Source organism: Haemaphysalis longicornis, unplaced genomic scaffold (genome assembly GCF_048455015.1).
Source record: "Haemaphysalis longicornis isolate Haplotype H1 unplaced genomic scaffold, Haemaphysalis longicornis Haplotype H1 scaffold_13, whole genome shotgun sequence".
NCBI classification, from domain to species: Eukaryota; Metazoa; Arthropoda; class Arachnida; order Ixodida; family Ixodidae; genus Haemaphysalis; species Haemaphysalis longicornis.
The window spans coordinates 31,136,926-31,160,315 of record NW_027526233.1 but is presented as its reverse complement, the minus strand read 5'-3'; positions in this window follow the sequence as shown (position 1 = coordinate 31,160,315).

Below are 23,390 nucleotides of genomic sequence, written 5' to 3'. Positions count from 1 at the left end.
TAGCTAAGCAAGGTGAGAAATGCATAATAAGCGTTCCGTTCTAATATCACAAAATGAGATAAGTTGGTTAGAGTCTCCAGTTATCCGACCTCACTAAAAAGTTTATTGGTCTGTTACTGCCACGTTTCTATGCACAGGGCGGTGGCGTTTTGTTTTGTTTTATTTTCTTCGAGAATATTTAACACGGGCTTGTGACATGCCGATAGCAAATTTTCGATGTGACATTTTCTTTTGTTGTGATTGCATATTGAAGCACGTGTCGTTCCCACTAAAGCTAGTTGGAAAGTAGTGCTTGTGTGTGTCTCTTTTGTTCGTCTGTTTTTAGTTTGTGCGCTGTGTAGCGGTAGGGTTTACCAACTAGCCGGAACCCTTACTCTTTTACGTGAGTTCTACTAGGACTTGAATAAGTAAACACGTGTTGCACAAATTTTTCATTTCCTTTTAAACAAGTAAAATATAGCGTCTAGGAACCCTGATGCGCAATCAAGTGCAGAAATTTAACTAGTTAAACCGAACATGGTGAGGCCAAAAGGCGGCATTCTAGTTTGCACATTCGACAATAGTTCTGTTGTATTTTCAACTCATACGAAGTGCTTATATACCCGCAATGTTTTTATTCACCCTATATGTGAGGCGTAAACCTCAACAAATTTCTGTCACCGAATACACCAGTCATTAAAAATCGCTTATATACCCGCAATGTTTTTATTTACCCTATATGTGGGGCGTAAACCTCAACAAATTTCTGTCACCAAATACACCAGTCATCCAAAATCGGCAACTGTAGTCAGCAGCCCTCTTAAAAAAATCGCTGAACATAAGAGAGGACGGTAATTTCACGTTGCACCTTCCTAACTTTTGACGCAATGGTGGCTATGCCAACTGCAACGTAAAATATTCGTCACCAAGCACCTCTTCAGCATTTATTATCGATATCTAACGCACGAGTACTTGTGTACTCAGACATCACAAGAAATTCGCTTATAAACGGCAGCAACCCATAAAACATTTTCCTAAAATACGGCAGTGCCCAAGCTGTGTTACTTGAAAATTAAATTTTGATGGTGCTGGCAAGGCGTAAAATTCGCGGTGTATCCAATGATCTAAAGTGATTCTTATGTGATTCTTAAAAAAGTGGTTAAAGTGATTGTCTTAAAGTGATTCTTATGATACTCGCCAACTTAAGCAGACCCTTCAAAGCTGCAAATAATGCAAAAAATGCAGTAAGGTAATCTAAAGGCAATTATTACACGTAGTCCACGTGTCTTCCATAGAGTCGTTAATTTAAAAGATGCGTTTGACCGATTACAGAGACTGGAAAAATAGTATTTATATTTTAATTGTATAAACTTAAAATAAAATATATAACCCTCATCTACGTTTATGTCTGAAGATGTAACACGCGATACCTTTATTTTGATGCCGAAAGATTATATTGGAACGGCGCTGCTACGTTTACGAGTTCTGATTTCCAATCACTGAAGGTCACTCTAGAGTCCAAGACTGGCCTCAACGGTTCTAAATTTTAATGATAAAGGAACGACAGACGCCATCTATGCTTAGTGGCTTAAGATGTGGCCGTGTAGGCTTGTGGCTGCTTAGTGTTGGTCGGTGTGAGCAAGAAGTCCACTCTGTCAGTATTTCCAAGTGAAAATTCCCTCATGCTTTGGCTGATCTCGACGTTATGGTTTTTGCTTAGAGCGACCTAGCAAGAAAATACCGTTGTTCAATAACAAGTGGTCGGAGTTAGGGCAGAGGGGAACCAGAGATACATATTCACAGATACAGCAGCTCGTTCCTGCTCTCCTAATCAGCTCACGCTGATGTCGGGATGATGAGCGGATCACAGCTGCCTCGAAGTTCTTCAGAGCAGTGGAAAGTGTAATGTTTGAATTGCTCTCCTCCAAGCATATTACCACGAAGACAAAGACAGCGCAGCTGGCTTGAAGGAAAAGCAAGTTTGTTAGAGTGAACGTGCGCTCCCCTATCTAAAAAATACACAGGCGGCGAAGCAGCAGTCAACGAAGTGACGTGCGCAGCCGAGTGTCGGCGAATCGAATGCCGTGGCGTCTGCTCTGCGGGCACTTATCTTTCGCGGTGCGTATTTCTCGAACCGTCCAATTACATCGAGAGCTTTGTAGATAAAAGAAGGCTATCCTAGGCTTGTGGCGTTAGGGTGAAACATTCTGCCTAACAAATTAGATAATCCGTGCGGCATGAGAAAGAAAGAATGGACATGCGCTTCATTGGAGACAGATAACACGGCCCGGCACAGCCGGTCGGTACAAGCAAAAACACAGATAACCAAACGCAATGCATTGTTTGCACCAATATCCTTGGGGATAGCTAAGTTGCGTTGTGGGAGGGGGGGGGGGGTGACGGGGGGGGGGGGGTTGGGGGAGAATGCATGTTTTTCGTGTACAGCACAGTTTTCATTTAACGTGAGATGTTTCCGGCAGAACACCTTCACCAATCTGGACTTGCGAAGAAATGGATTGACTTGTATCCCGCGCCGAGTGTGTGATTTTTTGGCTGAAACAGATACGTTTTGCGCAGGTTAGATTCTGTTCAAAGGGAGAACTGCGGAAGTCGTGGCCCCAAGAAGCACCGTAAGCGAGTTCGCGTGCTTCTTGGACAGATAGCCTTGATCCCTGTACAGCCCTCGCGTTGCGTGTTAACGTACTTTATACGTGGGAGAGTCTCTCCGAAGATATGTATTCCGTCTGCAATAATTTTTGCAATGCTGAAATGAGAGTTGGCAATGGTGTTTGTGCTTCATTTGATAGTGTCGCTAGTTGAATTGCTACTTTCATTCGTGTGTTCGGAGGGTCATGCAATCACGGCGAGAGACAGGGTAGTACATTGCGACGGTTCCCGCCTCAGTACTGTCGTACATAACAGCGTCGGGGTACACAGTGTTGAAAGATACTGGCACTTTATTAGGAGTGTGCTCCTTGCTTCTGGCATCTTTGTGAGGGTTTATATGCAATGATTTCGTGGGGAAGAGTTTTATGAGGATTCGCTGGATCGGTGAACTGTCCATCATGGCTTGCAGGACCTTTTCCGAAGGGGGAGGGGGCTTTCTTGCATACGAAAGCCCTTCCGGATTTTTTTTTTTTTTCACAGCTGCTTTCTTTGGTTGAAAGAGGGGATTTTCTGGTGTCTTCAGACGGAATATTGTTTCGAAGCCCCCTGTTTGTTTGCTTTTTCTCTTCTGTAACTTCCCTCTCCGGATGCCTAGCCCCGTTTTTTTCCAAGCAGCGCATGAGTGGGTCTCTGCGAGCTGACCGACAGACAGCGCGGCTGTTGATAGGGCGAGCCATCTCCTCGGCTTGCGTTACCGCTGCCGCGGCGTTCCATTCCCCCTGTGGCGTGCGCGCTGCTCGCCTTCGGGCTCCGTGTCCTCAGTGTTCTTCACACGACCTTCCTGTTTTTCCCTTGTTTACTTCGTGCGTTGTGTCTAAACTATTTTCTTTACACCCATAATTCTCCAAGCGCGCGTTTTCGGGTTCAGCACTTGGTGTCTTCTTTGTTTGATTTTTTCTTTTTCACTTTGGCGGGAACATGTCTCATTGGAGCTAAGAAGCGTCTCCCCGATTGGCTCCAGAAAGCCTTGTTCCCTAGCGTCCGGACTCTCCAGGATGCACTCTTTCCCCCAATATGTCCCCCACCGGACCGCGTGAAGCGAATATAACGCGGCGCCTCCGGCTAATGAAGGCGCGGCGAGCGGCCTGCACCAGGACTTGCTTCAGAAACTCTGCCGCCCGTCGTCGTGCCTTCCCGCCGGGAGGCCGTGATCCAGTCAGCCATGTCCCGCAAAGTACTCTTGATCTATTGACTGTCTTTCTCATTTATGTAACAAGTGTATTCGTTCTGATTCTTATGTGCTAAATGTCATCAATGCTACCAGTAAATTAAATCAGTTAACTTTAAAACCTTCTTCAACGCCTTGACTGCTTCACTCCCATCGGCATGCTACAGTAGTGTTGGACCAAAATACGCCGTTACACTATTAAAGCCCAATTCTGGGAATTTTTGCCAACCGTGACCATATGCTGCCCTGATGACGGTTTAATTTGGTTTTCTTTCGGTGAGGATGCGTTTGTGGCACGCCAGGTTATACAATATCCGGCTCTTAATCAGTGCCTGATTTTTCTATTATCGTATTTTCTCTCACCCCTGCTGTTCCCACGTGAGGCGGCTTACAATGTCGGTGAATTCGATAAAGACTGTCTGTACTGGCGATTCTGGGAATCGCTCTGCCGCCTCATAGTAGGGCCATGCCGAGGATTCCTGCGCGAGTGTTCTCTGGGATAACATAAACATTTTGGGGGGAGTTTTGACAGCTAAGATATTCAGAAAATCGTAATTTTCTTGTCCGCAGTGAAACCTACCAAGAAACTGCCAAGCGTGCGCAACTGAGCACGGGCCTCGCGGCGACCGCTTGGTAGTTCACAAAACAGAGGAAATGCCTAACGCTCGTGTGTGCGTGCAAAGTGACTACTGCCCAGCGTCCAAGGCGCACGTTTGTCAAGTCATGCTTATCCTCACAGGGAGATTGGCGAAAATTGGCAAACAAAAAAACTTCGGCGTACACCGTAATCAATGTAACACTTGCTCGGAATGTGAAAGACTCAAGCATTCGCCGTAATCATTCCAACACATGCTCGGAAGAAGAAAGACACGACATAGCGTACGCCTCTCAAAGGTTATATCTAATGATTATCACTTCAAAAACAAAGTGAAGCAATTTCACACTTATAACAACAATGATGGAGAAAAAGTCGCCGCACCAGCGAATAAGAAGCAAATTGGCAGCAATCATGCACTTAACCCTTACTGATGGTCGTCAAGGTTGCACACAGCTTCGCTACCTTCAAGTCTCACGCGTTACTGTGAGCTTTCCTCAATTTTTTTTCCGGAGAGCATGGTGCACTGCGTGTTTGCATAGCACCCTTTTCACACCTGACGGAACCGCGGAAAAGTAGGGAAGTAAATAAAAATTGTTGTAATTAGAGAGATGTACTCGGTTTATTAATTCCTAGCAGGTGCTTTAGTTCATGTGTGCTCGATCCAGTTCATCCTCATTTTTGGCACACTGGCCATAATGTTCCGCCCCTTTTTTAGTGAAGTAATAAAGAGTTGGTGCCGGCAATAATTAAAATGTGAAAGCCAGTTTGATGTGGTGGCAACTTTTGATGGTACGGCTGGTGACAGTGTGCCGACCATTCTACCACAAAACCACCCAGAACCGTAGAACGAACTTTCCTGCGCAGGTGCGGAGCCTGTTTAATTTAAGCCTATTTTTTTCGCGTCGAACAAATTTTTTTATCTTGGTGCATTGGCTGTATTGTTGTAGAAAGCGTCAAGAGGCAGCTGTCATTGTCATTGGCCAATCGCCGTGTGTCGCTGTGTAAGCAGTTTGAAGACTTCTCATTTACGTACAGGGAAGGTACGATCTGCGCCAAGGTAGCTTCAGGAAAACAACATAAGACGCGTGATGTGACAGCAAAGCATCAACAAAAAAAGGCCATTGCACATATGCAGGCATACGTGGGTGTACCTCAAAAGCCGGGTTCTGTGGGGTAGCCTCTAACCGCGTGTCTCTTCGCTCCCACGATTTTTCTGGAGATGCGAAGTGCCTGAAATGAAAAATCGTCCCCCAGTGGAACATAATACTCGACTCCTAGCACGGGTTGGCAGACTTCAATAGGAGCAGAATAAAACCAACTACGCTTACCTTAGTGTAGTACAGAAACACAATAGCACTTACAATAACAACACCCTCCGCTAGAAAGGCACCAAGAAACCATGTTGACGCACCATAAGCTGTAACTGTGAACACATGATAGGGGGTAGGGTTTCTGCAAAACGGGAATATAAATTGATTACACAGATTCACTTCTGCAGCACCATTGCCCAATTAACATATATAGTGAAAATCCCCCTCACTACATGCAAATGCCACAAGACCAATCTGTATGTGACGGCCGGAGGCAAGACTATAAAAGAGTATATGGATTTGTCAGAGGCTTAGATAGAAACTGCCAGACTTCACAAAGCCCTACAAAATTAGCTGCACCTCCGGCTCTCTTTTTCTTTAAACATAAATTTTCTTCCGTTGTTCTTTCCTGACTGAGCCCTACTTTGCTAGTCTCAGAACAAACCTTATTCCACGCCGGCGTAGGCATTCTTTTGCCGTTGTCTCTGTGGTCTTTATAAGTAGGTGGTAAGGCGAAAAACACAATGCAGAAAGTTTTCTCTCTTTTTGCGTTCGTGCATGTCTCTTCTATTGGGTAATGTAAGACAATTTGTGTGACCCAGTTGAGGCTTGGACTCATGGAAACACAAAACTGGGAAGCGTCACAAAGAGTAGTGCCGACGAGCGCTCGTAGAGCGCGCGAACGTGCTCGGGGGAAGAGCCGCGGAAACCGCAAATCGCTGCAGAGAACGCCACTTTGAAGGCAAGCAGAGATAACGGGGCACGTACCACGTTCCTTGGAAGTTTTAAGAGGCCCTAAAGATGCGCTCCCACTTCCCAGCGAGAGGGGCGGGAGGGAGTGAAGCCACTGAACCAGCTTTCACCGAGGTGTTTACATGTGATCTCGACGGGGGGAATGGAAGCAACTTTTTCGGTTTAGCCTTCACGGCGGTTCAGGTTTCACAAAACGGCTTTGATGGAGACTAGACGACGCACCGGCTCAGGCTCCCCATTTGGATTCGCGTGCGCGTTCTCGGCGAGATGTATGGTCCGGTAAAATATTCTGTTTATTGGTCCTAAGTGTTACCAAAGTGTGTAAAAAAGCTGGCTATTGAATCGTTGTTGTAAAGAACATGACACATGTATAAAAATCCGCACTTTTATATCATCATCATCATCATCATCATCATCACCAGCCTATCTAAGCCCACTGCAGGGCAAAGGCCTCTCCCATTATTCTCCAATTATCTCGGTCCTGTGCCAACTGTGAACAATTTATCCCCGCAAACTTCTTGATCTCATCTGCCCATCTAACGTTCTGCCGCCCCTTGCAACGCTTGCCTTCTCTGGGGATCCACTCTGTTACCCTTAATGACCAGCGGTTATCTTGCCTTCCCATTACATGCCCTGCCCACGTCCATTTCTTCTTCTTGATTTCTACTAATATGTCTTTAACACCCGTTTGCTCCCTGACCCACTCCGCTCTATTCTTGTCCCTTAATGTTACACCTATCATTTTCCGTTCCATTGCCCGCTGAGTCGTTCTCAATTTAAGTTGAACCCTCTTAGTGAGCCTCTAAGTTTCTGCCCCGTAGGTGAGTACCCGTAAGATGCAGCTGTCATTCAGCCTACCATTGTCGCTGAAGATGAAAGTGTATGACAGCACTTTTATATAAATCACTTCATTTTTGGATTCAAGGTTCGATAATATTTCGCTATGTTAAATATCATGTCGAAGGCAAACGTCAATTCACTGGTTCGTAGCAGCCCTCGACATCAAAGTGCAACCAAACTTGAAGGCGAACTGCCTCGAAAATTTACTTGCCCCCCATTCTGCTTCAACGTGGGGTATATACCACTAAAGTTTCTTGTGACCTCATTTTAAACTCCGCACACGTGCAGCACTTTTCTTAAAACTATGCGAAAACACGCTACTTCAGCCGATGCAGCACCTAGCGGAGTGTAGCCACAACTGGGCCGCACTGCGGTCATAGAGTTTAAGACTAGGGTCTACTAGAGGGAAATCCGTCGCTGCAATCGTGGTCCGCCGCGGTGAGCGCCATTGACTCTAGCGACGTTCCTCGCTTACTTGGCTTAGATGGCCATTCGGCTTCTTTTTGTCTGGAAGCCAAATTAAACAAAACGGGTAACATTTTCTTCTTGTTCATCGTGCATGAAACTTCTGAATAATTATTGACATATCAATCCTTCTGGTGGTTGAAACAAGGGCTACGTCAACGTTTGATCCCTGTGCCCGCTCCAGATGCCGTACAGTCATGGACAATTCAAATGCAAACCGCGGAGCGCACGGCCGAAGATACCGGTGCCGTAAACTGACAGCGGCCTTCGAAAACGCGCGGACATGCGCAGTTGAGATGGCGGGAGTGAGGCTGCGTGTTCCACTGCGATATTTTGCTCTCTTCTCGCTTGCATGCTTGCCTTGCCGCCATGCCGCAAGAGCGTTGCAAGGACTGAAAGTACTACCGCCGCTGCAGCTGAAGGTGTTGGTCGCGTTGACAGCAATGCGGCGCGTAGCTGCCTGCAGCTGCGGCAGGCAAGTGCTTGCGCGGGAACCGCGAGCACGCCCTCGTAAGGCATGCTGTTGAGGTCATCACGCTTTTTTGAAGAAAACTCGCCACAAATGAAGACAAAAATAAATGCATGCCGTCTAAGTTATGATGGCACTGCAATGTTTTGCGTTCGTTATGCAGTGGCTTGGAAATTGAGCAATGAGCTGGCCGCCAAGAATGCGCCTTTGTGTATCGGAGCAATGGCCGAGTCATTTCGCGGGTGCAGAGCTTGTAGCAAACAATCTCTATACCACGAGAATTTGTCTCCAATAATATACATTAACTGCAAGCATTGTGTGGGCTGGAAAAATTAATGGCACAATTCTAACATTAACAAAAATTAAGAAGATAGGCAGGTCGAACTATTCGAAGGCCGGTTGCCCTTGCACGACAATTAAAAGTGATTTAAATTTATATTCAAATTTAAAACTATTTAACATGATTAATCAATAACAGTGACTCTTCATATCAACACAGAAAGCTGCAGCTTTTCCCATTATGGGGCCATTTGTTCCGCCCCTTTATTTCCGCATTGCCTGCAATCATGTGGCTTGGCTTGCACACTTCCATTTTGAGTGGTACACTTGCAATTCCAGGCAATGCCCGCTCCCACGTACGCATACGTGCGTTACCATGACGGGGCAAAAGCCCTCGTCCCAGTTGGGCTGATGCAAAAATTCAGCCCAGAAGGGTTGGAGGACCTGGCGAAGGACAGGAAGGTGTATTGGCGATCCTTGGCACCAGCAGACGGCAGCCGGGAGGAAGGGTACTATGACGGCGACGTGCTCATGCTTGGCGGTGAGTACAAGGACCTATTTTTGGTCTTTAGGGTCTTTGTAGTGTGTGTTTGGTTTCACCCAATTGTCTATAAACATGACCTGGGCTGGCGAACACCCACCCATTGCGGTATGACCCATTCTTTTAAAGAGAAGAGAAAATGCATTTGCCGTTACTTGATTTTATTAGATTCACCAACCTTTTGAAACGTAAATTGAAGAGATTTTCATAATTCATTGTTTAAAATTTAGGAGACACCTTTGAAATGCTCATTTCGAGGCACATCAGAAGCAATCGGTTGGCAGCACAACTAGCAGTGACGTCATTTTAAGAACATCTGACAGTTAAACGCTCTTGTAAACCCAATATTTTAAACGAAATACATCCTTTGAAGGTTCCCATAAACTGTTCGCTGTGGCTAGCGTTCTTTCCAGACGTAACCCAGCTGAGATCTTAGCGTTCCGTTCAGACAGAGCCGACGGTGAAATTTGTATCATATCATACCGACAAAAGGAAAACCGGCTGATTTGGCAACACTCCAATACTGTATCTTGTGTAGGGGTTGCGCCTCTGATAATGGAGCTATCATCCCGAGTTGCATTCTCCCTGGGCTTGATTTTTGGTTTTGATGTTGTGCTTTGTACTGCTAATGCACACAAACTGTAAAGTTTTGTGAATTTTTGCAGCAACCAGACCGGACCTGATTCTTCGAATGACAAAGAAGAAAATAGCAGTTCCGGACGTCATTTTTGATCCACCAGCGCAAGAAGTCTCGGCTCCTCCAAAGGTATAATGTGTGGTGCACTGCTCCAGTAGCACCTTATTACGAAAAGGCATCAATAGCTTCTTGGGATTAATTTATTTTTCAAATTTGTAAATGCTTTTAGGGATTGACTATGGCAGATTGCCTGCACGTTGCAGGATGGGCTGTGCCAGCAGTAGTCCTGTTTTGCCCTTTTTTGTCACGTCATTGGTGGCAGATGTATGCCACATACAAATACTTCACCTAAGTAGTTTTTTTTCTTCGCACAGCAAAAAGAGAAGCCAAGGAAAGCCAACCAGAAAAAGAAGAAAAGAGTCCTGGCGGCAAGGGCACACAAACAGCGCTGCATCTTGAAAAAGAGGAAGCGGCCGGAGTCCTCGGACAACACTGATGATGCGAGCTTGTTGAGAGGAGAGCTCTAAACACCGCTCAGAAAAGAATCAGGCTCCTCGAGGACCAGCTGCTTGAAGAACGGGGATGCAACCGCCGCCTTCAAGAGCTGGTTTACACAAAAATTGGTAAGTCCAAGCCTCTTTTTGTAAGAGGTTTCTGATTGGTGTATGGAAAGAAACAAGAGTGGCGTCTGGAACTTAGTGTGCGGATATCACTTAGAATTCTTTTTGTGTTCTTTAGTTTTGTTGTACCGTAGTACTATTACCTAAAAAGTACAAATTAGTAGTTTCGGCGTGGAAAATAATGAGGGCCTGTTGTCTTATTAACTGTTAATGTCTTTTACAGAGAGGCTGCTGGACCTGGCAGATACCCCCAGGCCTGACCTATGGCAGCGGTACCCAAACGATGGCAGGGTATTTACCAATCCTTAACGCATCTTTGCTGTGCGACAACTTAATTCTGTCGGGTCTGGCCTACTTTGGAGGGGCTGTTGAACAAGTTAATCAAGTTTGCAAAGGGAGAGTGCAATGAACACAAAGCATGCCAGAGCAGGCCAAAAACAACTGTTGCTAAAGCAGAAGACAAAGGCGTCCCTCCAATGTGCCCGCCGTTGCAAGCAGGCAGCTGCATGCAGGCAAAGCTGGGTAAAATCACCCTATCGCCTCGCCATCTACACTGATCTTCACGAGTGAAAACCGCCCTCCTTCTGATCTGCGTTCGGAGTTCCTTGTAGCACACGTCACGGAGGAATTGTTGGCTGGTAGAGGTGGAAAGCTTTGCTTTAAAAAGCCTAGAGACAGAATCGGGGGACTCATTCAGTATGAGTGCAGAACTGTAGTAAAAGTAGTTTAGCCCGTACAAACTTCGATCAGCTTATCAAGTGGTAAGGTAGACACCTATGTCACAGCAGGTTACTGCTTTCATCCCCTGTGCTAATCATTGGCAGTTCTAGAAATTTTCTTGCACCTCTTTGTACATTCAGTTGGACCACTGGGTTCAAGCTTCAAGTCATATAGAAGAGACAGCTGCGGGCCCTTCTGGTTCTGGAGGCTGTGCACAAGTAAGTACTGCTGTATGTATGCCCTGTTAGACATTTTGTGCAGTGCATTTTCTGCTCATTATGAAGCTCATTGGGTCATTGTGCAAACTTCCTTTGTATAAAGTCCAACTTTCTACTTCTGGCTACTCCCATTAGTTCTTACATTATCTGTAGAAATGAAGCAATTTCTACATTGTCCTTTTGTCTTACTTTGCGAGTCTGAAGAAGACCTACAGAGGCTTCAGTATTTGTACTCAAAGTTCAGGGCAAGGGTTAAAAATTAAAAATAACTGGTGGTGTCAAAAGCATGATGTATAAAACTAGGCTGTCCAAGGAAGTGGTGATCTAAATGGATGGATGTATCTGGGTTGAAAGAGTCTGTAATCTGAAGCTGTAAGTTTCCACGTGCTGAAGTTGGTGCTAGTACAGGGGACAAAAACAGCTGCGTTACTCCTAATGATACAGCCCACTGTCCAGCAGTCTTTCAATGTGAACATGGGAGCTGGCCCATTGACAAGCAGGTTTGCTAAGGTAAAGTGGCATACCATTCTAGGTACTGGTGTAGGGTGTACGTCTCAACGTGCCACCGTTGCGGCTCGGACGGGTGGCAAAAAACAGCTGTGTATTGTGTGTCCTGCGTTACTTCTCGTGCAGTCACCAGCCCAGCGGCCTCCAGAAATGCACGCAGCAGCCGGTACGTCGGCAAGCGGCTCTGCTCAGGTAAAGTGGCATGCCATTCTAGATACTGGTGTAGGGTGTACGTCTCAACGTGCCACCGTTGCGGCTCAGACGGGTGGCAAAAAACAGCTGTGTATTGTGTGTCCTGCGTTACTTCTCGTGCATGTCACCAGCCCAGCGGCCTCCAGAAATGCACGCGGCAGCCGGTACGTCGGCAAGCGGCTCTGCTCAGGTAAAGTGGCATGCCATTCTAGATACTGGTGTAGGGTGTACGTCTCAACGTGCCACCGTTGCGGCTCGGACGGGTGGCAAAAAACAGCTGTGTATTGTGGGTCCTGCGTTACTTCTCTTGCAGTGACCAGCCCAGCGGCCTCCAGAAATGCACGTGGCAGCCGGTACGTCGGCAAGCGGCTCTGCTCAGGTAATGTGGCATGCCATTCTAGATACTGGTGTAGGGTGTACGTCTTAACGTGCCACCGTTGCGGCTAGGACGGGTGGCAAAAAACTGTGTATTGTGTGTCCTGCGTTACTTCTCGTGCAGTCACCAGCCCAGCGGCCTCCAGAAATGCACGCGGCAGCCGGTACGTCGGCAAGCGGTTCTGCTCAGGTAAAGTGGCATGCCATTCTAGATACTGGTGTAGGGTGTACGTCTCAACGTGCCACCGTTGCGGCTCGGACGGGTGGCAAAAAACAGCTGTGTATTGTGTGTCCTGCGTTACTTCTCGTGCAGTCACCAGCCAAGCGGCCTCCAGAAATGCACGCGGCAGCCGGTCCGTCGGCAAGCGGCTCTGCTGAGGTAAGCTCTGCATGCCATTCTAAATAATGGTGTAGGGTGTACGTCTCAACGTGCCACCGTTGCGGCTCGGACGGGTGGGAAAATTAGCCTCCACAGATATTGCCTGTTTAGTTCCATGCGAATCTCATCATTTCACTGGTGTAGTTGTGCTTGACCATCGCCTCCTGTATTTTTACAATGCCGAAAGCATCATCCCGGACTGGCCGACGAAGCCCTCTCCTTCTACTCCGGCCATTCTCCCCCAATCTGTAGCCTTCCCGGCACTTCAGTCACGTGACCAGTTCATCTCGGGGTGACGTGTGGTGGAAAGCGGCAACGTTAGCAAAACGTGCTTCGCCACGGATCTGAGTTTTGTATTGCTGGTGCGAGCGCTATTACTTTGGCAATCTCAAAATCGGGTGCCTTGGCAACCAGGCACAAGCAGCTCTCGAATTCACCTACAGTTGGGTGATCGCGGGTCAGCTTTGGGCCCCACTTTACGACAGGTGGGCACTGTAGGCGTACCCCTCGCTCCCACTGGGAAGCGCACGATGTGTTTGGCATTGTAAAATACAGAAGGCAATGACATGACCCTTTGCAAGCCACTCTACCCTGGCATGTTGCATAGACAGCGGGAGGCATTTTGGCTTCTTAACTATTCCCTCACCGCACCTGTTCAAAATCATTCAATTTGAATGATACTTTGGGAGTGCCTTTTCATAGCGCTCAAGGCGCTGCTCGAACAAGTAAAGCTGTTTGGAGTTAGATCAGAAAATGGCCTTTCAAAATCAGTTTTTTTTATTTCTACATGATTTTTGACGCGAGTTTGAATCATGTGGGTGTGAAAAAGGGGCGTGGTCATCACGAGTCAATGCTACCAACGAAGAATGTGTGCCACTCTTAATTATTCCGCATCAGTGTTCGGCGTTTGTTATCAGGGTGTGAATGACGTACTGGCAAATGATTTTCGATCGTCAAGTTTGCACTCTGACTGTGATAATCCCAGAAAACTGCTGAAAATGTCAAGCAGTGCCTGCTTGCGAAGCTACTTGATGATTTTAGGCAGTTTTATTGCCTTTTCACACGTTTTTATAAGGTGTGTGGTAGTTCTACTTACCCCAGGACCATTCGCAAACAGTTTACAACAGTTTCGGTTTCGTTTCTGCATCGCGTGATTCATATTTAGTGCTGCTACGCAGTTATCCAACTTCAAGGCTACCTGCCATGGCACCATGAGCGTCCGTGACATCCTCGAACAAAGCATGCTGCTCCTGATTTCATTGAACCCTAACCCGATTTGTGCAATAAGAACTTTAGATGCAAGTCAAAAGGTCACACCTAGTCGCCAAATATCTGTTCCGACGAGGTTAGCGCTTCAAACCGGCCTTACACACTGCCAGCTCATCGCCTTCCAGTTTCGTTTCGATACGAGGGTATCTCCGGGGGTCTAGTCTTGCTGCTTAGTTGAACTGTCTATTCGGACGGAGTCTCCGACAAGTTTTTGTGCTGTTTCATTTCATAAATGTTAGGTGGCGCTGCAATTGAGGAGGCTCATTGTGCTGATCTTTTTTACCGGGCAACAGCTACTCAGCCAAAGTAGGGCATGATTCTAGCGCATTGCTCCTCATTATTGCAAGCAAGGCTGGAATTGCTAGTCAGAAGGTGATGATAAAGCTCAACTTTATGTTTTTAGAGATAACTGACCGTGAACGCCAACAAGCATCAACCGCGCAGTTCTGTTTTCAACTTCATGCATGTTTTTCCTCATCGCATGCTTGTCCCAATTATTGTGCTGGCTGTAAATGCAAAGTCAGTCATTGGCAAGACGTTTTTACATTACGTGGGGCAAATTGGTGCCTTTTATAATGTGAAACCGCCAGATTTCTTCCATGGAACCACCCGAAATTGCACATATTGAATTGGAAGTTGGGCTTCACCGCATGACACGAGGACCGCACGTGCTAACAATTCTTTTTATATCTGAAAAACTGTTCCGCGCACGGCCACATTTTTTTTCTAGGGCGTGTTTTTGAGCATGACATTTTAAGCTGATTTCTGGGATTATCAGTGTCAGTGCAAGCTTGACCATCTAAACTCGTTCGCCGGTACATCATTCGTTCCCTGATGAGCACTGATGCGGAACATTTAGTGGCACATTCTTCGTCGGTAGCAGTGATGCGTGATGACCACGCCCCACGATGACCGAACACCTTGTCAATGATTATGACAAGCACAATATCGTAGGCAAGCAAGCGATGTGAAAAAATCTGGTTGGAGTTGAAAGCCAATTCTGTGTTTGATGCTTGTTGACGCAGCACTTTCATTTTAGGTTTATTATGTTCTGGCTTGCTATGATAGCCATGCTTGCAGGAATAAGGTACTATGCGCTAGAATCGTGCCCAGCAAGCTTTTACTCAGGCGCTGTCGTGCTATGAAGTGCGTTCAGCACTACGAACCTACTACATTGCACTGCCACCTAACAATTTCGACAAGGAACAATATCAAGCCTGTTGGAGACGGTCAGAATAGACCGTTCTACTAAAAAGCGACACTAGACCTCAGGAAGTAGCTTCGGACAAAAACGAAACTGTCTGGTGGGCAGCAGGCAGTGTTCAAGGCCAATTAATTGGAAGTGTTGTCGTCGTCTGAACTGATATCTGACGACTCGGTGTTATCTTTCGCCTTTCAGCAAAAGCTGTTATCGCAGAAGTAAGGCGTGGGTAAAGTGGAAGTACGAGCGGCACGCTTGTTTCGAGGAACAGTAGCGGGCAACTGAGGCACCATGGCAAATGACCTTGTAGTTGGGTAACTGTGTAGTTATATTTTTTATAAATTTGAGAACACCTTGATAATTACTTCTCATATTTTGAAATGATGTGCAGCCCTCTGTCTCGGAGCCAAGCAGCGAAAGGGAACAGGAGGGGCCACCACTTTTCATGGACATCGAAGGCATGGTATGTCGCAGAACATGCAAGATACAATTGTTTTCTCTTTGAACTTACCAAGTGTTGCTGAGCCTTTATTATCTTTCCACAATCCTGCGCTCTTTCTGTGCAGGTCCACATTAGAAACCAGAACTTCGTGCCGTCTGAAAAGTGGCAGCACCTCCTGCGCATCCCTCGCGACTCCCTCTTTTGCAAAGAGGGGGCGCGGTCCCTGTGGACACCATTAGAGCTGCGAGTGCGCAGCTTGACTGGGCTGCCCTGCCGGCGCTTCATTCACGCGAAGGAAGGGCCCCCCCCTGCGAAGCTCGCCGTGACTCCGCAGAAGGTGGAGGCGCTGGGGTGTAAGTATATGCTTTGAGTCAAACATTTTGTATGTGTAGGGCAAACTTACACAGTCAAACATTTTGTATGTATAGGGCAAACTTACACATCACTACATTATTCTTTGTTTTTGAAGGGGCTTTCGACCACTTCATCGCTCTTCACCCAACGGAAAAGGCTGCGCCGGCAGACCGGCGAAAGCGGATGAACTATTACATTGGGGAGCTCGTCCAAGACATGCGCAAGAACTAAATGTTTTCCCTGTGTTCAGATGCTTCTCTTCAATTACTAATTTCAAATGCAAATATATACACCAAATAGTTACCAGCTGCATGAAAACAATATTTGATGCATGACAATTTACGAATGCCTATATTGATTGGAAATGGAAAAAGTGACTTGCACTATAGACAAGCAGAAGGGGTAGACCTGTGATAGAGGGTCCTAAACAGGTTCATACAAGTTCAGCTTTTGCGGGTCTGGTTGAATTGGGTCGGCCTGTACGGGGTCTGGTCTGAATTGGCCCCCGTAGGGCCCGTCTGAATGGCCCCCGTAGGACCCGTCTGAAAGGCCCCCGTTGGACCCGCCTGAACGGCCCCTGTAGGGCCCGTCTGACTGGGTGGACGGGATCCTGTTCCATAATCCCGTATAACAGGACCCGTTCACCAAAATTTTTCAGTAGGGAGGCCAATGGTGTCATGAGGCTTAACTAACTCCGCGGTAATGGCGCTCTCGCGGAGGACCGGGATTTATGCCCCGTTGTCGAGGATCGCACCGATCTCGCTGTTCAAATAGTCCAAAGTGACTCGCTGCATCTCACTGTGCGCACCGTTGATCCCCTCTGTCGCCACCCGCGCGGACAAGGTGTTGTTACCGTTGCTCGGAGCCTGGATTGGCTGCTTTTTTGTACCCTGCGGGCACCTGGCACTATGGTGACCGAGGGCAACGCAAGCGAAACACCCCCTAGGCACCCGCTTATCAACAAACTGTTTCCCGGCACCCTGCTTCGGCGGTTCCTTATAGCTCCTTCTCTTGCAGCACATAGGGGAACTGGGCTTCCTTTGCCTCTGCTTTCTTGGATGCGCTGCCTTTCCGCCTCTGCTTCCTCAAATGTTTGCAAACGGGCCGACAAAGCGGAAGCTTTCTCCTATTTGTTCCCTTCCTGAGACGTGTCGTCACGCAGTGCGCCTTACGAGAGGCTATTTTTGAGCTGATCTGCTACAAGTAGCCCCACAAGCTCATCGAACGTCTTCACCCCTCTCGCGTCGAGGTAGAAATTGAGGTACCTCTGAATGCGCGTGTCAAACGGTCGCCACCCTTCGTTTGCCCTTTTCCTCGTCGTTAGGAACCGCCTCAGATACTATCCTGCTGATACCTTAAGCTCTTCGAGCACTGTTTTCTTGTGCGTCTCATAAGCTTTGTGTTGCGATAGTGTGAGGCGCGTCGACAAGAACTGCACTCTCTCCGCTATTAGCGGGAAGACAATTTGGCCCCACAATTCCTGTGGGACCGTGTACGCCTCCAGTGTGTTTTCGACGGACTCAAACCACATGGGCACTTCTGCCTCTGCAGGAAATTTCGGTTGCACTTGCGCCAGCATCTTCGAAAAATAACGGAGCTCCGCGTGTGCGTCTTGGCTAGGTACCGTACGTTAACTCTCTCCTGCTCCTGTTCCTGAATTTCTTTTCGCTTTTGTGACCTCGAGCTCACGTTCTACAGCTTTACAACGCTGGGACACCAGCCTCAGCTCCAGCTTCATCTTCGGCATTTAAAGGTCAGATGAACCTCCCCCTGCTCTCGCTCCACGTCCCTGCTCACCGTTGAAAGCCTACACTTGTCCGGGTTTAAATGCCTGAAACGCATGTTCTTGAAACACTGAGACTCAATGCGGACAGCAGTGCTCGCCCCTGGGTGACAGAAAAAGGGGACTCACCTTCGCATGCGTAGTCGCCCGTCGCTTCTCCGTCTTTCTCCCGGTGGCTTCTCTCGCTGCTGCTCGTCGCTGAACTATCTGTGCCCAGTCTTCCTTGTCAGCAGTCCCTCTTCCAATGTGCCGCTACTCCAGCAGTCTCTCCAATGGCATGTCACCGGTTCTATCGATCCTGCTGGTCCCCGGCAAGCCGTCTCTCGCTCACCATCCCGTGGTCTGCCCGGGCTCCCGGAAGGCGGGGTCTGTCCCACGTTGCAGATGCGGCTCTTGCTCTTCAGTAGTCGCCCTCCTTGTCGCCGTGCCACGCCGATCCTGCCCGACTGCGCCAGTAAAGATTTGCTTCATTGTTTCTTGCTGATGTTGTGGCGTGTAGAAGTCTTCTGATAGTCTGCGTTGGTGCCTGCTGGTTGCGGCACTGATTACACGACGATGAGAGTTGTTGATTTTTTAAACTGTATATTTAAGCGAAAGACATATACAGGCTATTTACAGACTGAAGTAGACAGAGTAAGAAATAAAGTGTGGTTCTTGGTCAGCTAAGACTGTGCACGCGGCAACCCCGTCAGCGACTGACCCTGACCTAAGACAACCCAAGTGGTGAGATCCTCCCTAGCCTGACCTGGCTAGCCCGGCGGTACGCCGGCCGTGCATAGCACATTAAAACACTGGGGATTAGACCTCGAGACCTCGTGTTTCGTGGTTGTAATGGGTCACTTAGCCTCCACCCCCGATACACAGGCCAATCAGCATTCCCTGGCGATATGATCGGTCGGGTTTACGCGCCGCGGTGGCTCAGTGGCTAAGGCGTTGCGCTGCTGAGCACGAGGTCGCTGTTTCGATTCCCGACCGCGGCTGCCGCTTTTCTGATGGAGGCGAAAAACAAAATTGCCCGTGTGTGCGAGATTTCGGCGCACGTTAAAGATCCCCAGGTGGTCAAAATTAATCCGGAGCCCTTCACTACGGCGTGCCTGATCGCCTGCGTTGCGCCGGCGCGTTAAACCCTACAATCAATCAATCAATGATTGGTGGGGTTACCACATCCGGGTTTGAACTGCGGTGGGAAACGCCCCCTGTAACCCTGAAACATCGGTCACCCTTCCTCACAACAGAAAGAATGAAATTTTATAAGCAAATGAAAGAGCTACAACAAGCATTCAAAAACCCGCAGAAATACGTGCAAGCGCAATAGACAAGCTTCTAAGAACGCGGCCCGCGTCGCCTCTTTTCACGTTTCTCGTCCAAGAGCGGACAGCCACTCACGCCAGCTGGGACCCATAACCGTCCATCTTAAGGAAAGGCGGCGTGCCTCCGATAGTGTCCGCCGTTGACAGCCGATGGCCGGTTAATTGGACCGTGCGCCAGTATCAGTGCGTAGGGACAACAGGCCACTGCGGCCGGCGCAGGCGTCGCATCTCCCTTCCCGGGCCGCCACACGAACACCCTCGCACGCCTCCACACCGCGCGCGCACGGGCCAACAAAGGGAGCACTTCCCCATAGATCGACCGCCGTCGAACCCCAGTTGACAGCTCCAAGCTTCCCCGTCTCCGGCGGCGGAACGAACCGAATGGTTTTACAACCGACTAAACAAAACCGCAGTGGGCGCAGAGCCAGCTACTGCCTAGCTCGCGCAGTGCACTTCAAAACGCCGTACCACCAACGTTTTCCCACAGCTGCACCATGCACTCCGACCAAAACAACGCGACAACGTGGCTGCGGCCTGTGACAATGTCTCCTCACGCGAGCGGTGTAACCCAGAGGCTGTTTGCTTTTAACAAGCTTGATACCATAAATTAATTCATTCCCAATTCCCTGAACCGCGCCGCTCCCTCTGATTTCGGCACATCCCGCGTCGCTGGCGCCTGGAACCCTTACAGGCACTTTTTATGTTTTTCACAAATTCATTTTGTTAATTGTCTCAGCTAGGAGCAGGCGTACACACCGGTTCCCGGGAGAGATATTTCCAAAGATATTGAGCCTTCATTATTCAGTAGACTCATCGTGAACAAACCTCTTGTTTCGTTCGTCGGCGGTTAACAGTAAAGTGTGGGTGGGTGGTTGTTCGAAATCAATGTTGCGTTCCGTAGTTCGGGCTGCTCTTCGGCGAATGTCGTCGCCGTGGCCATATTTTGAACTCCGTCAATGCAAAGACGCAAATCTTTACTTTCACTCCATGTTATCCTGGTTTTGCATAAAATAATACTTCCGAGAGCTCTATCGGGATTCCTATAGCAAGATAGGTTCTCACTTGCTCTGATGATGAGCTTGTAAACACTGAAAGTGAGCTGCGTGGCTAAAGCTTGCTTTAAGTGAAGCGGTCGGTTTAATACTGGTTTCTTGGGAGCTACGCCTCGCTGCAGCATCGTATTCTTCATGCAGGGGCCCTTACTTCAAGTGAAATCATTCATTCACTTCCAGCTTTCAACAACGCAGGCGAGGTTTTCGCAGTGTAATCTACAGCCCCGGATGTACAAAAGGCACCTGTTTCTCGGAATTAATGGGATTTTTTTCATGGTCCCTAAAGTGAAACGCCGAGACGGTGACATACCCTTATGTTGTATGTAATCGCCACTGGGCATACCGAAGTGCAATTAGCTAAAGTGTTGAAAAAAAAACAATTTTGAGTCATTCAATAATGATGTCCCCACGCAGAAGAAGATGAAAGAAATTTGCGGGAGGTAAAGAACGGGCACATGGAGAAAATATAGCTACCTTCGGTTTACATCGGTGGAGCCTGTGCGATGCTTATTTAAGCACATAGGCGCAAGAGCCGATCATCATTCAATTTTTATGGCACGTTCAAGGGGGTGAAAATTCATGTGCCACGCTATTTGGTCTGCTAGAATGATGCGGTTGCAGTTTATTAAGTGCGAATGCACTGTATAAGCGACCCTGAATTCCGTTGACCGCCGTCCGTCCACATAGCAACAGCTGCGGGTGCGCGCGCTCCTCCTCTTCTTGGCAACGGGGGGAGATGGCACATACCCACGTGGGAGATTGGCCAGGAATCTCCTCGTCTTCCTTGGCAACGGGGGGAGATGGGCGCGCGCTGCCTGGCCGCTGACATGACACATACCCACGTGGGGGATTGGCCAGGAATCGGGCGTGAGAAGGGCTAATGCACCCGCCTAAAGGAGTAGTGTGCGTACCTCTTGACTCACCCACTACCATCAACGGTGGATTCGTCGACGTGGCCTTTGCGAGGAACTGTCAGATACGCGCCGTCATAGAACAACCTCTAACGGTTCATTTCAGCGACCATAAAGCGCTGATCGTGGCGGTCGAGTACATCGATAACACCGGCAGGTGCTGATGTGTAAATAAATACTGTGGCACTTTACTTGTGTGTGTGTTGATTGATTGATTGTAGGGTTTAACGCGCCGACGCAACGCAGGCGATGAGGCGCGCCGTAGTGGAGGGCTCCGGATTATTTTGACCACCTGAGGATCTTTAACGTGCGCCGAAATCTCGCACACACGGGCGTTTTTGCTTTTCGCCTCCATCAGAAAAGCGGCCGCCGCGGCCGGGAATCGAACCCGCGACCTACTTGTGCGTGCGTGCGTGCGTGCGTGCGTGCGTGCGTGCGTGCGTGCGTGCGTGCGTGCGTGTGTGTGTGTGTGTGTGTGTGTGTGTGTGTGTGTGTGTGTGTGTGTGTGTGTGTGTGTGTGTGTGTGTGTGTGTGTGTGTGTGTGTGTGTGTGTGTGTGTGTGTGTGTGTGTGTGTGTGTGTGTGTGTGTGTGTGTGTGTGTGTGTGTGTGTGTGTGTGTGTGTGTGTGTGTGTGTGTGTGTGTGTGTGTGTGTGTGTGTGTGTGTGTGTGTGTGTGTGTGTGTGTGTGTGTGTGTGTGTGTGTGTGTGTGTGTGTGTGTGTGTGTGTGTGTGTGTGTGTGTGTGTGTGTGTGTGTGTGTGTGTGTGTGTGTGTGTGTGTGTGTGTGTGTGTGTGTGTGTGTGTGTGTGTGTGTGTGTGTGTGTGTGTGTGTGTGTGTGTGTGTGTGTGTGTGTGTGTGTGTGTGTGTGTGTGTGTGTGTGTGTGTGTGTGTGTGTGTGTGTGTGTGTGTGTGTGTGTGTGTGTGTGTGTGTGTGTGTGTGTGTGTGTGTGTGTGTGTGTGTGTGTGTGTGTGTGTGTGTGTGTGTGTGTGTGTGTGTGTGTGTGTGTGTGTGTGTGTGTGTGTGTGTGTGTGTGTGTGTGTGTGTGTGTGTGTGTGTGTGTGTGTGTGTGTGTGTGTGTGTGTGTGTGTGTGTGTGTGTGTGTGTGTGTGTGTGTGTGTGTGTGTGTGTGTGTGTGTGTGTGTGTGTGTGTGTGTGTGTGTGTGTGTGTGTGTGTGTGTGTGTGTGTGTGTGTGTGTGTGTGTGTGTGTGTGTGTGTGTGTGTGTGTGTGTGTGTGTGTGTGTGTGTGTGTGTGTGTGTGTGTGTGTGTGTGTGTGTGTGTGTGTGTGTGTGTGTGTGTGTGTGTGTGTGTGTGTGTGTGTGTGTGTGTGTGTGTGTGTGTGTGTGTGTGTGTGTGTGTGTGTGTGTGTGTGTGTGTGTGTGTGTGTGTGTGTGTGTGTGTGTGTGTGTGTGTGTGTGTGTGTGTGTGTGTGTGTGTGTGTGTGTGTGTGTGTGTGTGTGTGTGTGTGTGTGTGTGTGTGTGTGTGTGTGTGTGTGTGTGTGTGTGTGTGTGTGTGTGTGTGTGTGTGTGTGTGTGTGTGTGTGTGTGTGTGTGTGTGTGTGTGTGTGTGTGTGTGTGTGTGTGTGTGTGTGTGTGTGTGTGTGTGTGTGTGTGTGTGTGTGTGTGTGTGTGTGTGTGTGTGTGTGTGTGTGTGTGTGTGTGTGTGTGTGTGTGTGTGTGTGTGTGTGTGTGTGTGTGTGTGTGTGTGTGTGTGTGTGTGTGTGTGTGTGTGTGTGTGTGTGTGTGATTTCATTCCCTCGCCAACATACACTTTAATTCACCAAGATTTCCAGAGAGGGACTAACGGGGTGTGTGAATCCCCACTTGATCATGGGGGGGTTTAATGCAACTAACGGGCGAATGCCAACACACTTCAACATAACTCCCCCTCATAGCATCACCCGTGCATTCGCACTTCCCCATGCTCGCCTTCGGGGAAATGCAGGTGAATTTTTAAGAAATTTGTCGTTTATCACCAAACTAATTTTTAACGTCCTGTGTATTCTGTTCTCAGCCAAAGGAAGTCTTGAACCGGATACGGCTCATAAGTAATTGCCAGCTTGCCGACAAGCTGTTTTCAAAGACGATTTTTTTTTTGCTACTGGAACGCGAAAATATATCTCAATTCACCCACTCTAAAAAACAGTTAAACGTAGGCTTGAACATCTACTACGTTACGACAGGACCGTTCAAAAAAGGAAAATTGTTGCCATGGCTTATACATGTCTGTGCCAATCATTCAGCGTAAGCAAACTTCAGAAATATTTGAAGCGGAATTTATTAGAGAACGGAGGGCACCAGCGTTAGCTAACGAAACAATGAAGATGAAAATAAAAAAAGGACGGGCTAAA